Source organism: Aquarana catesbeiana, linkage group LG01, assembly GCF_042186555.1.
Source record: "Aquarana catesbeiana isolate 2022-GZ linkage group LG01, ASM4218655v1, whole genome shotgun sequence".
Classification (NCBI taxonomy): Eukaryota; Metazoa; Chordata; class Amphibia; order Anura; family Ranidae; genus Aquarana; species Aquarana catesbeiana.
Genome location: NC_133324.1, coordinates 650,809,418 through 650,822,952, shown reverse-complemented (window position 1 = coordinate 650,822,952; position 13,535 = coordinate 650,809,418). Strand labels below are relative to the sequence as shown.

The window sequence follows — 13,535 nt, the reverse complement described above, 5'->3', positions numbered from 1 at the left end:
GCTGTTTGCCTTGCTGCCTCTGCACCAACCACCTTGTAGAAGAAAAATCTGCGTAGCCAGTAAAGAAAAAAGTACACATTAGAAAAAATCTCAAAAATATATTAACCTTATCAAACACTAAAAGTACATGCTCACCACACATGTAGGCTGGGCCTCAGTCAAGGTACCCGCTGGGGAAGAACCACGCGCACACAGGGCTTTTATCACCATAGAAGTTTTATAAGAATTGTTCAGAGTTATTAACAATCACAATAGTGCTATGGCACACTGATGAACAAAACAGCCTCAACTCAGCTCTCTGTAATATGATTCACAGTCAGGTTAGGAGGATGGTCTCTGCTGTTGGAGTGGCGTAATCTTGTATAACCACAACTGCACTGGCTCACTTGGAGTAATCCTCAATATGATCTCCAACACCAGACAGTGTTCCCTGCACTATCCCTACTCACTAGAAACCTTTTCGCTACACTAAACACTGTTCCTAACCAGCAGGTTCCTTTCCCTAACCTGCTACTCACTCAAAGTGCCTGAATGACACGAGATCCCCTATTTAAAGGCTCCCCCATTAAGATGGCTGCCTGAACTTTCGCAGTAGTTTGGTATCAAATCAGACACCTACATTACCAGAGAGGCTGACTGTGTTCATAATGGGGCAATTCCCCTTATCAGGCTACTCTTCCCTTGTAACATAGGCATGGTGTCACCTATGGGGGGGGGAGTTGCCTGCATCTGCCTACACACTGTCACCAAGATTCAGCTGACATTTGTTATATAGAAACAGTTAAATAATACAGTTTTTTGCATCTCTGTGCTATCTATTTCCTCCATTCTCTGTCCAGCTATATCCTGTTTACATGCATGCACTATAGTAGTGGCTGCATGTCTTTGCTTGGCATAGACTTTCTGATGGTGACAATGGCAGGACATTCTTGTACAGTTATCATTGGAATAGTCAATTACAGTTTTCACTGGAGGCACTTGTAAAAAGATGAACACACAAATAAGTAGATCGGAAACAGGGACAAGGTGTGGCAACCTCATATAAGAATAAGGACCTTCATGACAGGATCAGCAGGTATTACTTTAATGAGAGCTATAGATTTAAAAATATTTTAAATGACTGATGCTAAAGATTGTAAGACATTTTAATGAACTGGATTTAACTTATTTACCTTCATTTTAAATAGGTCTGGGGCAGAGTAAAGGTTGTGCTCTCAGCTACCACAAGAAAGTGCTTGTAACCACATGGGGTATTGTGACGGGAGTCACTTTGGGAGGGAGGCTTCTGGAACCCAGCTTACATTAGAGAGGTCAGGAAACACCTTGTCCAGCTCCCCCGCCCCCTCTTATTTGTAACTCACCATGTGTCTATTAGGGGCACAGGGTGACCGAGAACCCCAGTCAGGTGTGTCCTAACTAGACTCCCAGTACAACCACACCAGACTCAGCATTTTGTTTTTCCCCTGTTATCCTGGGTTCCTTATGTGTGGTTTGTGTTGAAAGAATGAAGGGGCTCTTTCATTTGGGATATTAATACTTCTGAACAATCTACCTCAAGAAATATATGAAGATAAATAATACCACCTTTAAGACTGCTAGGATATTGTAGGAGTGTCTCTCTCATAGACCATTGCTAGATAGCTTGTGGTGGTGGTGGTGGGGAGGTATTATGTGTTTATTGTTAAGTGGCTAGATCCCATTGCTCTTTTGTTTCTGTCTGCCTTGGGAGCAACCTATTATGGGATGTATATGTGGATTAGCTGCTAGAGGGGAGGGGGATTTCTCCTGCAGCCTTGTCTGTGTGTCTCCTGTTACTCAATGTAGTTTTACCCCGCCCTGAGTCATTATGCAAAGAAGGGGGAGGGTGTCCCCAGAGTGTATATCTCTTTGTGCCTGTGTTTGAATAAACAGTCTTATGTTTCTTACCACCCTACACTGATAACTCGGCAAGTGACTGGGTGGGCTAAAGGATCATGGATCGTGCTGGTATTGGTCAAGGGAAGCTTATACGGCAGACATACTCCTCTTGAGTATGGGGTCCGTCAAATTGGTGGTATGCAGTGATTATATGTTAAAAAAACACTCGCTTTTTTCCACTAACAATGCCTTAATTTTATAGTGACCAACTTCTGGCAATACTATTTTAGCTACAACACGAGGGTGCGTATCCCACCGCACCTAAGCCAACTGGTCTTAAAACCTAACTTTTATTAGTTCACAAATAATATATTGAAAAAGTGTGTGAAAGAATGTATCGTGTTTTTACTTAAAGGGGGTCACCTCAAAAAATGAAAGGTGAGAGATAACCGCGGTGGTCCCAATCTGACCTAGCATTTTTACTACTGCAAATATCTTCCCTTCTCCTAGTCTGAACAGGATCTCTCTGGCTGTATAGTAGAACTATCTAATCTGGTGGCTTTGTGGCAAACTGTCTATCTGCAGGAGGTTACTTTTAATAACGTACCTGTCAATACGATAGATAACCTGACAGATGCCTATAAACTGTTTATAGTCTGATAACTAGATATCTTTCAAAAGATCTACAGCTCAGCTCAGATAATTGTATCATTAGTTCTATCTGTAGTATCTGCTTAGTTTCTTCTATCAAATCTACAGCTCTACTCCAGCCAATCTGTCTATCGGGAGTTCTACAAATGCTACCTTGTTATAGATCATATGCCCTCTCTAATGACCATCATTTATCTCTCATCAAACCACGGTGCTATACTATACCCCCATTGAAGCCATGTATACCCACAACCAAAAAACTCCCCAAATGAACTAAAAGCCGAAAATAACCTACATGTTTTGCTTAAAAGAAAGCTTTGTCAGGGTTAAAGTGCAAAAAATAAAAAAAGGAGTGCATAGTACTCAAAAGTAATGTGGGAGGTTAAATTGTATTGTATTCATCCTATGGAAGGGCCCTAAAGAATGTTTTACAGAATTTGTAACCCAATTGAACATCAACAATATTGGTATGTAGTTCACTAGTGAGATCCATTATGACAGCATTCATTTTTTAGATCTCACCATAAAAAGAGATGCAGGTGGAATTATCCAAACCAGTATATATATCAAAAACCGACCTCCACAAATGCCTTGTTACACTGGGGTAGTCATCACCCAGGATCTTTGAAACATGGAATCCCCACAGGCCAATTTATGAAAGTAAAACAAAATTGCTCTTCTGAAGAAGCATTTCAAACTGAAAGTGAACTGTTAATGGAAAGTTTTTGTAAGAGAGGCTACAAAACTCGAGATCTAAGAAATTCATATACTAGAGTGAAAGAAGTATTGAGACAGACTCTCCTGGGCCCCAAGGAAAGAAAAATAGATCCCCAATCAGGTATGGGAATTATAAGAACCTACTCAAATCAATCAGGGCAGATTTTCCACATCATTAGATGATATTGATGATGATAATGATGATAACACTTTATGCAAGGTCCTTCCCAAGAATCCCATGATTACTTATAGAAGGGGAAGAAACCTGAAAGATCTGCTAGTGCACAGTCATCTGGATAAAGTCAAAAATGAAAAATGACATTCTGCCTGGCTGTCTGGCCGCACTTTCAAATGCGGCCACTGCAAGGCTTGCACATATATCCCCAAAGGCCAAGGAATTCTGTAACCCTAAGAATGATGATATGATTCATTTACAGTCATTTTTTAATTGTAGCTTCGAAGGAGTTATTTATGTTCTCGCTTATATATTGGCAAGACAATTCGCCAATTTAGACGACATGTCTTGGAGCATATAAGTGACATAACTCTAAAAAGAGAGAGAACTCTGGCACGACATATGCGGAAAAGACATAGTGATCAATTATTTAATTTTAAATTTTGGATCATTGAGCAGATTAAACAGGGTCCTCGAAAAGGGGATCTGGACAAAAGTCTGTTAAAAGCAGAGGCAAGATGGACCTTCCGATAGAATTCAAGAGCACCTCATGGGTTAAATGAGGGTTTTACTTTTATACCCTTTGTACACAACTAATATTAAAAATTAAATAGGCTGCGCAGCTGATACCTAGATATCTATATGTGTGAATAATAAAGAATCTATTAAATCAAGATAATGGTCCTGTAAAAAAAAAACAACTGTTCTTTAAACAGTTCTTTAAGTATGTAAACAGTAAAAAAGGGAGGACGGACCATATTGGCCCCATAAAGAATGAGGAAGGACATCTGATTACAAAAGATGGGGAGATGGCGAAGGTATTGAATTTATTCTTCTCCTCAGTCTTCACGAGGGAAGGGGGGCTTCAGTAACCAAAACTGCAATGTTTATCCTCATGACACGTCACAGGAAGTACCCTCATGGCTAACAGAGGACAGAATTAGAATTAGACTTGGGAAATTTAACAATAATAAATCACCGGGACCAGATGGCTTGCACCCGAGGGTACTTAGGGAACTCAGTCAAGTAATTGCCATACCATTGTTCCTCATTTTTACTGACAGTCTACTGACTGGAATGGTACCAGTAGATTGGAGAAAAGCCAATGTAGCACCAATATTTAAAAAGGGCCCAAAATACATCCCTGGGAATGACAGACCAGTTAGCCTAACATCAATAGTATGCAAGCTCTTATGACGCGTATACACGATCAGAAATTCGGCCAGCAAAAGACATATGAGAGCTTTTGGTCGGAAAATGCGATCGTCTGTATGCTCCATCGGACTTTTGCTGGCCGAATTCCAGCCAGCAAAAGATTGAGAGCATGTTCTCAATTTTTCAGTCGGAAAAAGTTCCTATCCGAAATTGCGATAGTCTGGAGCAATTCCAACGCGCAAAATTCCTACGCATGCTCGGAAACAATTTGATGCATGCTCGGAAGCATTGAACTTCATTTTCTTGGCTCAAAGTGTTGTACGTCACCGCGTTCTTGACGGTCGAAAGTTCAGTGAACTTTTGTGTGACCGTGTGTATGCAAGGCAAGCTTGAGCGGAATCCCTTCGGAAAAGCCATCATATCTTTTTCCGACCAAAATCCCGATCGTGTGTACGTGCCATACGAGGGGATGATAAGGGACTATATACAATATTTTTGTAATAAAAACAGTATCATTAGCAGTAATCAGCATGGATTCATGAAGAATCGTTCTTGCCAAACCAATCTATTAACCTTCTATGAGGATGTGAGTTGCCATCTAGATAAAGGAAGGCCCATAGACGTGGTTGTAGTGATATAATAATAATGTGGTATAGTGGTATCGTGGGTATGATAATTAATTATTAAGTACTCTTCCGCAGCAACCCAATTCTTCCAAAGAGATGCACTTTATTGACTTCCAACACAGAACAAAGTCCAAAGTCCACAGATGACAAAAAATCCGACAGAGTATATCATTCAGCGTCCCATGTTCTTAGGTCTGTGTGTGCATACACAGATAAGCCTAACTTAAAACTATAGACTGAATACCGTGTTATATTCACTAGACACTGAATGGCTGAGCAATTTGATTGGCCGTCTCCATTCAGGTCTTTTATATACTTTAGTCTTTCAGACAGACAACTCCCAGCCGTGAACAGCTGCAGTCATAAACCACCCCAATTTGCACTCCCGCATATCAACATCAACAAGTCCCCTTAGATATGTGTAATTAGATTAGATTAACAGATACCACCTGAACACCCTTTGAAATGTTCAAATAGACTTGCATAAGATTAACACATCAAAGAGTCTTCAGCTGTCCCCTTGCTATGTTAAAATTCAGTTGGACAAATCAACCATTGTCAATTGAATTCTGGCCTGGTCAATATTGACTGTATGTGTACATACATATAATAATGTCCCACATAAATCGGTGAACATATTACAACATATACAACAGTGGTGTATCTGGATTTTGCAAAAGCATGTGACACAGTTCCCCATAAACGTTTACTGTACAAAATAAGGTCAGTTTGCATGGACTATAGGGTGAGTACATGGATTGAAAACTGGTTACAAGAGCAAGTTCAGAGGGTGGTGATAAATGGGGAATACTCTGAATGGTCAGGGGTGGGTAGTGGGGTCCCACAGGGTTCTGTGCTGGGACCAATCCTGTTTAATTTGTTTATACGTTCATGTTCAATGACCTGGAGGATGGGGTAAACAGTTCAATCTCTGTATTTGCGGACAATACTAAGCTAAGCAAGACAATAACTTCTCCGCAGGATGTGGAAACCTTGCAAGAAGATCTGAACAAATTAATGGGGTGGGCAACTACATGGCAAATGAGGTTTAATGTAGAAAAATGTAAAATGATGTATTTGGGTGGCAAAAATATGGATGCAATCTATACACTGGGGGAATTAAGAATGGAAAAGGACCTGGGGGTCCTAGTAGATGATAGGCTCAGCAATGGCATGCAATGCCAAGCTGCTGCTAACAAAGCAAACAGAATATTGGCATGCATTAAAAAAGGGATTAACTCAAGAGATAAAGCGATAATTCTCCCACTCTACAAGACTCTGGTCCGGCCTCACCTGGAGTATGCTGTCCAGTTCTGGGCACCAGTCCTCAGGAAGGACGTACTGGAAATGGAGTGAGTACAAAGAAGGGCAACAAAGCTAATAAAGGGCCTGGAGGACATTAGTTCTACAGCCTCATTTTCTATGCATTTCGTGCCCAAGCACATGTCTTCAGGAAAACTATTGCCATTTTAGGCTCATTTCTGGGAGAGTCAATCTTTACAGAGGAAGATAAGGATAGGGAGCATTTGGGACTTGCATTGAGTTTTATCAGAGGATCACCATTCACCATCTATGAATGTATGATGTTTAATCGTTAATGGAGATGCTTGATTAAATTTCTTATTGGCTTGGAGGATCCTGGTTTGCTGAGGAAGTTTTTCCAGCTTTATGCCTGGTGGTAGGGTGACCACATTTCCAAACTGCCATTCAGGGACAACTGCCCACCCCCACCCGCCCTGGACCCACGCCCGCCCAAAAAAAGAGGATTTTTGATACTTTTTGAAATCAAGTCACTTAGTGACAGCGGCGTACGTTCCACTTCAATTGCTGCCAGTGTGCCCATCAATTGCCGCTACTGTGCCCCATTAAATGCTGCCAGTGTGCCAACCAATTGCAGCGACTGTGCCCCATGATCAAATGTTGCCAGTGTGCCCATCACTTGCCACGACTGTGCCCCATGATCAAATGCTGCCAGTGTGCCCATCAATTGCCGTGACTGTGCCCTATGATCAAATGCTGCCAGTGTGTCCATCAATTGCCGCGACTCTGCCCCATGATCAAATGCTGCCAGCGTGCCCATCAATTGCTGCGACTGTGCCCCATGATCAAATGCTGCCAGCGTGCCCATCAATTGCTGCGACTGTGCCCCATGATCAAATGCTGCCAGTGTGCCCATCAATTGCCGCGAATGTGCCCCATGATCAAATACTGCCAGTGTGCCCATCAATTGCCGCGACTGTGGCACTGTGCCCCATCAGAAGCTGCCAGTGTCAATTGCCGCTATTTGTCACCTTTTAATCTGGACTGGTCTCGGTCTGGTCTGGTGGTGTGGTAAGCAGACTTCCGCGCCGGTCTTCTCTTCAATCGTTCCCTGGTCCAGGCAGGCAGTCGGGCCGCTCGGGCGGGAGGAGGTCGGAGATGTCGCGGGCTGCAGCCTGCAATGCACTGCGGGAGGTCGGGACCGGGAACAGCCGAGCCGTGGATCTAAGGCTAGCCAGCACTGGCACTGTAGAATGCCCCTGCCCGCCAACTGCGCCGAGAGGTCACTGGAGGTCGGAAGAGTCAGAAATGACTGATGCTGCCGCGGCTGGAGGAGGAGGAGAGGTGGTGGGTGGACTCGGAGAGCGCAGTACAGCAATGGGTAAAAGCCTTGTTCCCTCGGCCGGCCGCCTCCCTCTGCTCTGATACTGAGACACTCTGCAAATGTGACGTCACTGGTTGCTACACGCTAGGCGGGGCGGCCCTAGCAACCAGTTGGGCAATCTTTTATTACAGTGGCAGCCAGTCCTTATTTCATTCCGGGACACTGCATTGTCCCGGAATGAAGGTGCCTGGACACAAATATAGATTACGGGATAATCCCGGGCAATCTGGGACACGTGGTCACCCTACCTGGTGGTCACTCTGTGGCCAGATACTTCTGGTGAGCAGATTCACTTGTCACAAGAAATTAGCATACTGCACTTTTTAAAGGCACAGTGTTGGAGATTTCTACCACACAGAAGAAATACACCCATTTATATTTGTCTCACAGATATAAATATACTCATTTCACATTCTTTCATATTGGACTGGTTTATATAATATATGATATATGTGTTGATTATTATGTCACACCTATGTGGGTCTGGTTGATATTCACATGCTTATATGATTTTGCGGCCAATTTTTCATCTTTAAGGGATTGTCTATAAATAGGAGAGAAAACAAACAAATCGGCCATTTTATGATTTGCCACGTGGGGATAATTCTTCACCTCCCATATTACTTTTAAGCACTATGCACTCCTTTTTCTATTTTTTGAACTTTAACCCTGACAAAGCTTTCTTTTAAGCGAAACATGTAGATTATTTTTGGCTTTTAGTTCATTTGGGGAGTTTTTTTGGTTGTGGGTATACATAGCACCTTGGTTTGATGAGAGATGAATGGTGGTCTTTAGAGAGGGCCTATGATCTATAACAAGGTAGCATTTGTAGAACTACCGATATAGACAGATTGGCTGGAGTAGAGCTGTAGATTTGATAGAAGAAACTAAGCAGATACTGCAGATAGAACAAAATGATACAATTATCTGAGCTGAGCTGTAGAACTGTTGAAAGATATATATTTATCTGACTATAAACAGCTTATCAGGTTATCTGTCAGGTTATCTATCATATTGACAGGTAGGGTATTAAAGTAACCTCCTGCAGATAGACAGTTTGCTGCAAAGCCATCAGATCAGATAGTTCCACTATACAGCCAGAGAGATCCTGTTTAGACTAGGAGCAGGCAAGATATTTGCAGTATTAAAGACCCCAGGTCAGATTGGTAATCTCTTTCATTTTTTGAGGTTCCCCTTTAAGTAAAAACACAATACATTCTTTCACACACTTTTTCAATATTTTATTTGTGAGCTAATAAAAGTTAGCTTTTAAGACCAGTTGGCTTAGGTGTGGTGGGATATGCACCCTCGTGTTGTAGCTAAAAAAAATACACTTGCGCCACCTATATAAATATGTGCAGCTGCTGTCCCAAACCAATTAGGTTGTGCAATGATCAAAATATAACCCACAAGAGGGATGTGCTCTGTAAACAGTGCTTGCCTGTGTAAATGTTTCACAATGTGAGATACAATTATAAACCAATCAAAAGAAATGAAAAAAATGAGTTAAAGTGATTGTAAAGTCTTGTTTTTTTTTTCTATAAAAATAGCAAACATATTATACTTACCTGCTCTGTTGCAATGGATTTGCACAAAGCAGCCCTGATCCTCCTCTTCTCGGGTCCCTCTTCGGTGCTCCTGGCCCCTCCCTCCTGTTAAGTTCCCTCAAAGCAAGCAGCTTGCTATGGGGGCACCCAAGCCGAGTCACAGCTCCCTGTGTCCATTCTGACATAGAGCTGCAGTTGGGCCCTGTCCCCTCTCTCTCCCGATTGGCTAACTGACTTTGATTGAAAGCAGCATAAGCCAATGGTGCCGCTGCGGTGTCTCAGCCAATCTGGAGGGAGAGTCCCGGATGGCCGAGACACTCGTAGATATCGATAAATAGAGATGGGCTCAGGTAAGTCTTAGGGGGACCGAGGCAGGCTGCTGCACACAGAAGGCTTTTTATCTTAATGCATAAAATGCATTAAGATATAGACCTTCTGACTTTACAACCCCTTTAAAGTCCAAATAATAATAAAGTGCTTAGTCCCAATAGAGTTGGATAACATCCAATGTGTGAAATCCCTTAAGCATGCAGATTAGTGCCGTGTTGTGTCTGCAGCAAATGGCAGTCACTCTGTGTGGACCCAATCACCACGTGTGAAGTAAATATCCGCACTCACCAGATAAAATTTACCCTTTTGTTATATACTGTAACAAAAGAAGTCAACTGTTGCTTGGTCCCCGTGACCAACGTATTTCCCCCGAGCGCTCTCCAATGTCTATTCTTCGCGGTGATGTATACGATGGTTCCAGTGGCAGGGTTTGGTAGCGGGGAAAAATAGACAAGAGCAGGCTCCCCATAGTGTAAAAACGTATTGTATTGTATTGTACGTATTTGATTGAAAGCAGCATAAGCCAATGGTGCCGCTGCGGTGTCTCAGCCAATCTGGAGGGAGAGTCCCGGATGGCCGAGACACTCGTAGATATCGATAAATAGAGATGGGCTCAGGTAAGTCTTAGGGGGACCGAGGCAGGCTGCTGCACACAGAAGGCTTTTTATCTTAATGCATAAAATGCATTAAGATATAGACCTTCTGACTTTACAACCCCTTTAAAGTCCAAATAATAATAAAGTGCTTAGTCCCAATAGAGTTGGATAACATCCAATGTGTGAAATCCCTTAAGCATGCAGATTAGTGCCGTGTTGTGTCTGCAGCAAATGGCAGTCACTCTGTGTGGACCCAATCACCACGTGTGAAGTAAATATCCGCACTCACCAGATAAAATTTACCCTTTTGTTATATACTGTAACAAAAGAAGTCAACTGTTGCTTGGTCCCCGTGACCAACGTATTTCCCCCGAGCGCTCTCCAATGTCTATTCTTCGCGGTGATGTATACGATGGTTCCAGTGGCAGGGTTTGGTAGCGGGGAAAAATAGACAAGAGCAGGCTCCCCATAGTGTAAAAACGTATTGTATTGTTTATTAAAACCTCCGTAGTAGGTGGGCATACATAAAATCTAAAAAATATAAACATCCACACTGTGTAGTGGAAGCAAGGACCCGCTTGGTATTGGTGTGCGCTCCACCTACACTAGAAGTTACGCACCATGTGTTCCATCTTGACGTGTTTCGTCACCACGTGACATCTTCCGAAGCTGGAGGTCATGGTGCGTGTCTCGGTGATATATACAGTTCCTGCTGCCCCAAAACCCACCCATTTCCCCATGCATAAAAAGCATAATGTGCAAATTAAATGTTGATCCCAGAGTTTTTTAACTGATCCAAACAGTGGCGGGTCAATTTCAAGGTTTATAAAGGTATATTATGCGGGCGTGTGTATGTCCCTTAACATCCCTTGATACTAACTCAATCTGTGGTGGTATCTTGTGGCTGAGGAGGATATTGCATCTAAAATGTTTGCCACTGTGCAATGGTGCAATTAGCAGCATATACACAAATGTGTAGGGGTTAAAAAACAGGGTACTAACTAGTGGTGTATGCTCTAGCCTGTAATGCTGTAGTTCTATAATATAAAAATGGAGTTTAAAAATTGCTAAAAATATATATTAAAAAACCCTTATGCGGGTGCCATGCCAAAATTGATGGCTCTAATCATTTCTCTCATAGAATGCTTTATGCAATGTGCAAACCCAAAAAGTAGCTTCTTAAATAAAGCCTATGTGCCAGTTGCATACTACTTATTGAGGTATAACATGATCCATAATTAAAATATATATATATATATTAGAAAAATAACAGCTCCTGATGTGCCATGTAATCTGTACAGTACATTAATAATTTGATATGAAGCAGTTAATGTCTAAATCAATATTCACACCCTGAGGCCTCATAGTACATAACTCATATATTCTGCGTGTCTCATTTTGTGACACTGCTTTGCGCATATCGATACCCCTCCAGCGTTCATCTATTTTATCTACGCCGCAGAACGTAAGCAGGCTGGGGTTATGATGTAGCCTAAAATTATTTGAAAGGCTATGTTCCCTGAAGCCCTTTTTTATGTTATTAAGGTGCAATCTGCTACTAAACCCTGCCACTGGTACCATCGGGTACATCACAGCAAGGAATAGACATCAGAGAGCGCTCGGTGGATATACCTTGGTCACAGGAACCATAAGCAGCATTTGACTCCTTTTGTTATATAACAAAAGGGTCATTTTTATCTGGTGAGTGGGGATCTTTACTTCACACGTGGTGATTGGGTCCACACAGAGTGACTGCCATTTGCTGCAGACACAACACAGCACTAGTCTGCATGCTGAATTTCACGCATTGGATGTTATCCAACTTCATTGGGACTAAGCACTTTATTATTTGGACTTTGACTAATTTTTTCCTTTTCTTTTCTTTTGATTAGTTTATAATTGTATGTCACATTGTAAAAAATGTACCCAGGCAAGTGCTATGCACTGATTATATCAGCAGGGAACTGTTTTACATCACATAAAGTGATATTTTACAGTGGATCAAGCTTTTCCCTACTTCAGGCCATACAGATCATTGTTTCACTTCATGAAAGTCACAAATTCAAGGTGAGTGCCCTTCTGAATTCTTTATTTGTTCTTGAAGTTCTTCCCATAGCTGTTTTACACCCAAAAGCAAACATTTTTAATATATTGTAGCTTGTCAATTCTTAGATGTGTTGGCTGCATTTGTTTTCTTTTTTAGGCTTTCTTTGTCCTATTTCCACCAGGTGATCTGGCCAGTAAGTCTGTTGTTTTTCAAAAGAACAAAACTTTGTTCCAGATGTATCAGTTTGCAAGGATATGTCAAACCATTTACCACTGACAGGGGTGCTTACAATGATCAGCTTTTGTTTATCCATGTAAAACCTTTATCCCCAAAAAAACAAAAACTTCTGTAACTGATAATAAAGTGTGAGCTGAAGTTTGGTTTAATTTGTTAGTGCATTTAAATCTGCCAGTCCATCTAACACTCCCCTCCCCCAGACTGACAATGCTGTTGTCCAAATGTTCCCACTGTGCTCCTTCATTCAGAGGAGGGGCACAGGAGATGTGTTACTGGCCAGATCACCAGGTGAAAACAGAGAGGAAAACCCTAAAAAAGAAAACAAATTCAGACACCAAATCTAACGATTGGTAAGTTGCAATATATTACATTTTTGGTTTTGGGTTCAATACCCTTTTAAGCATGTCACAAATTCCACTTCCATACAGCAGTACGTCATATGTCGTCCTGGGCTTTGAGTGGGGATATCTGAATGATGCCTGTAGCTACAGGCATCATTCAGATATCAATCTTTTCAGCCGGTGATTCCCTTCACTCTAAGAACAATCATAGCGGCTTTTTAACCGCTTGATTTTTTTTTACAGGCGATGGGAGATGTTCTCCCCCTCCCACCGCCCTCCGGTGCTGGTACCTGGCAGTCTCTATGACCTTTGGAGGCCGGGCGCGACGTTATGACATCACGTCCGGCCCCGGCAGTTGGAAACACTGCCATGTATTTGGCTGGAAAGACTGAGATTTTTTATTTATTTTTTGATCTCAGTCTTTCCAGGCTAGAGAAGAGATGTGGGGTCTTATAGACCCCACATCTCTCTGTAAAGAGGACCTGTCAGGCCCTATTCCTATTGCAAGGGATGTTTACATTCCTTGTAACAGGAACAAAAGTGATCAGAACATTTTTTTTTAAAGGGAAAGTGTAAAAATAAAAAAATAAATATAAAATAAATAATAAAAAA

The 13,535-nt window shown here is 41.9% G+C and overlaps 1 protein-coding gene across 1 annotated transcript in view; it reads right to left on the bottom strand.

Annotated features, from left to right (window-relative positions):
* LOC141110023 (complement C3-like) overlaps window positions 1-13,535 on the bottom strand; it is a gene marked incomplete in the record, with an annotated part of 333,270 nt that overhangs the window by 41,597 nt on the left and 278,138 nt on the right.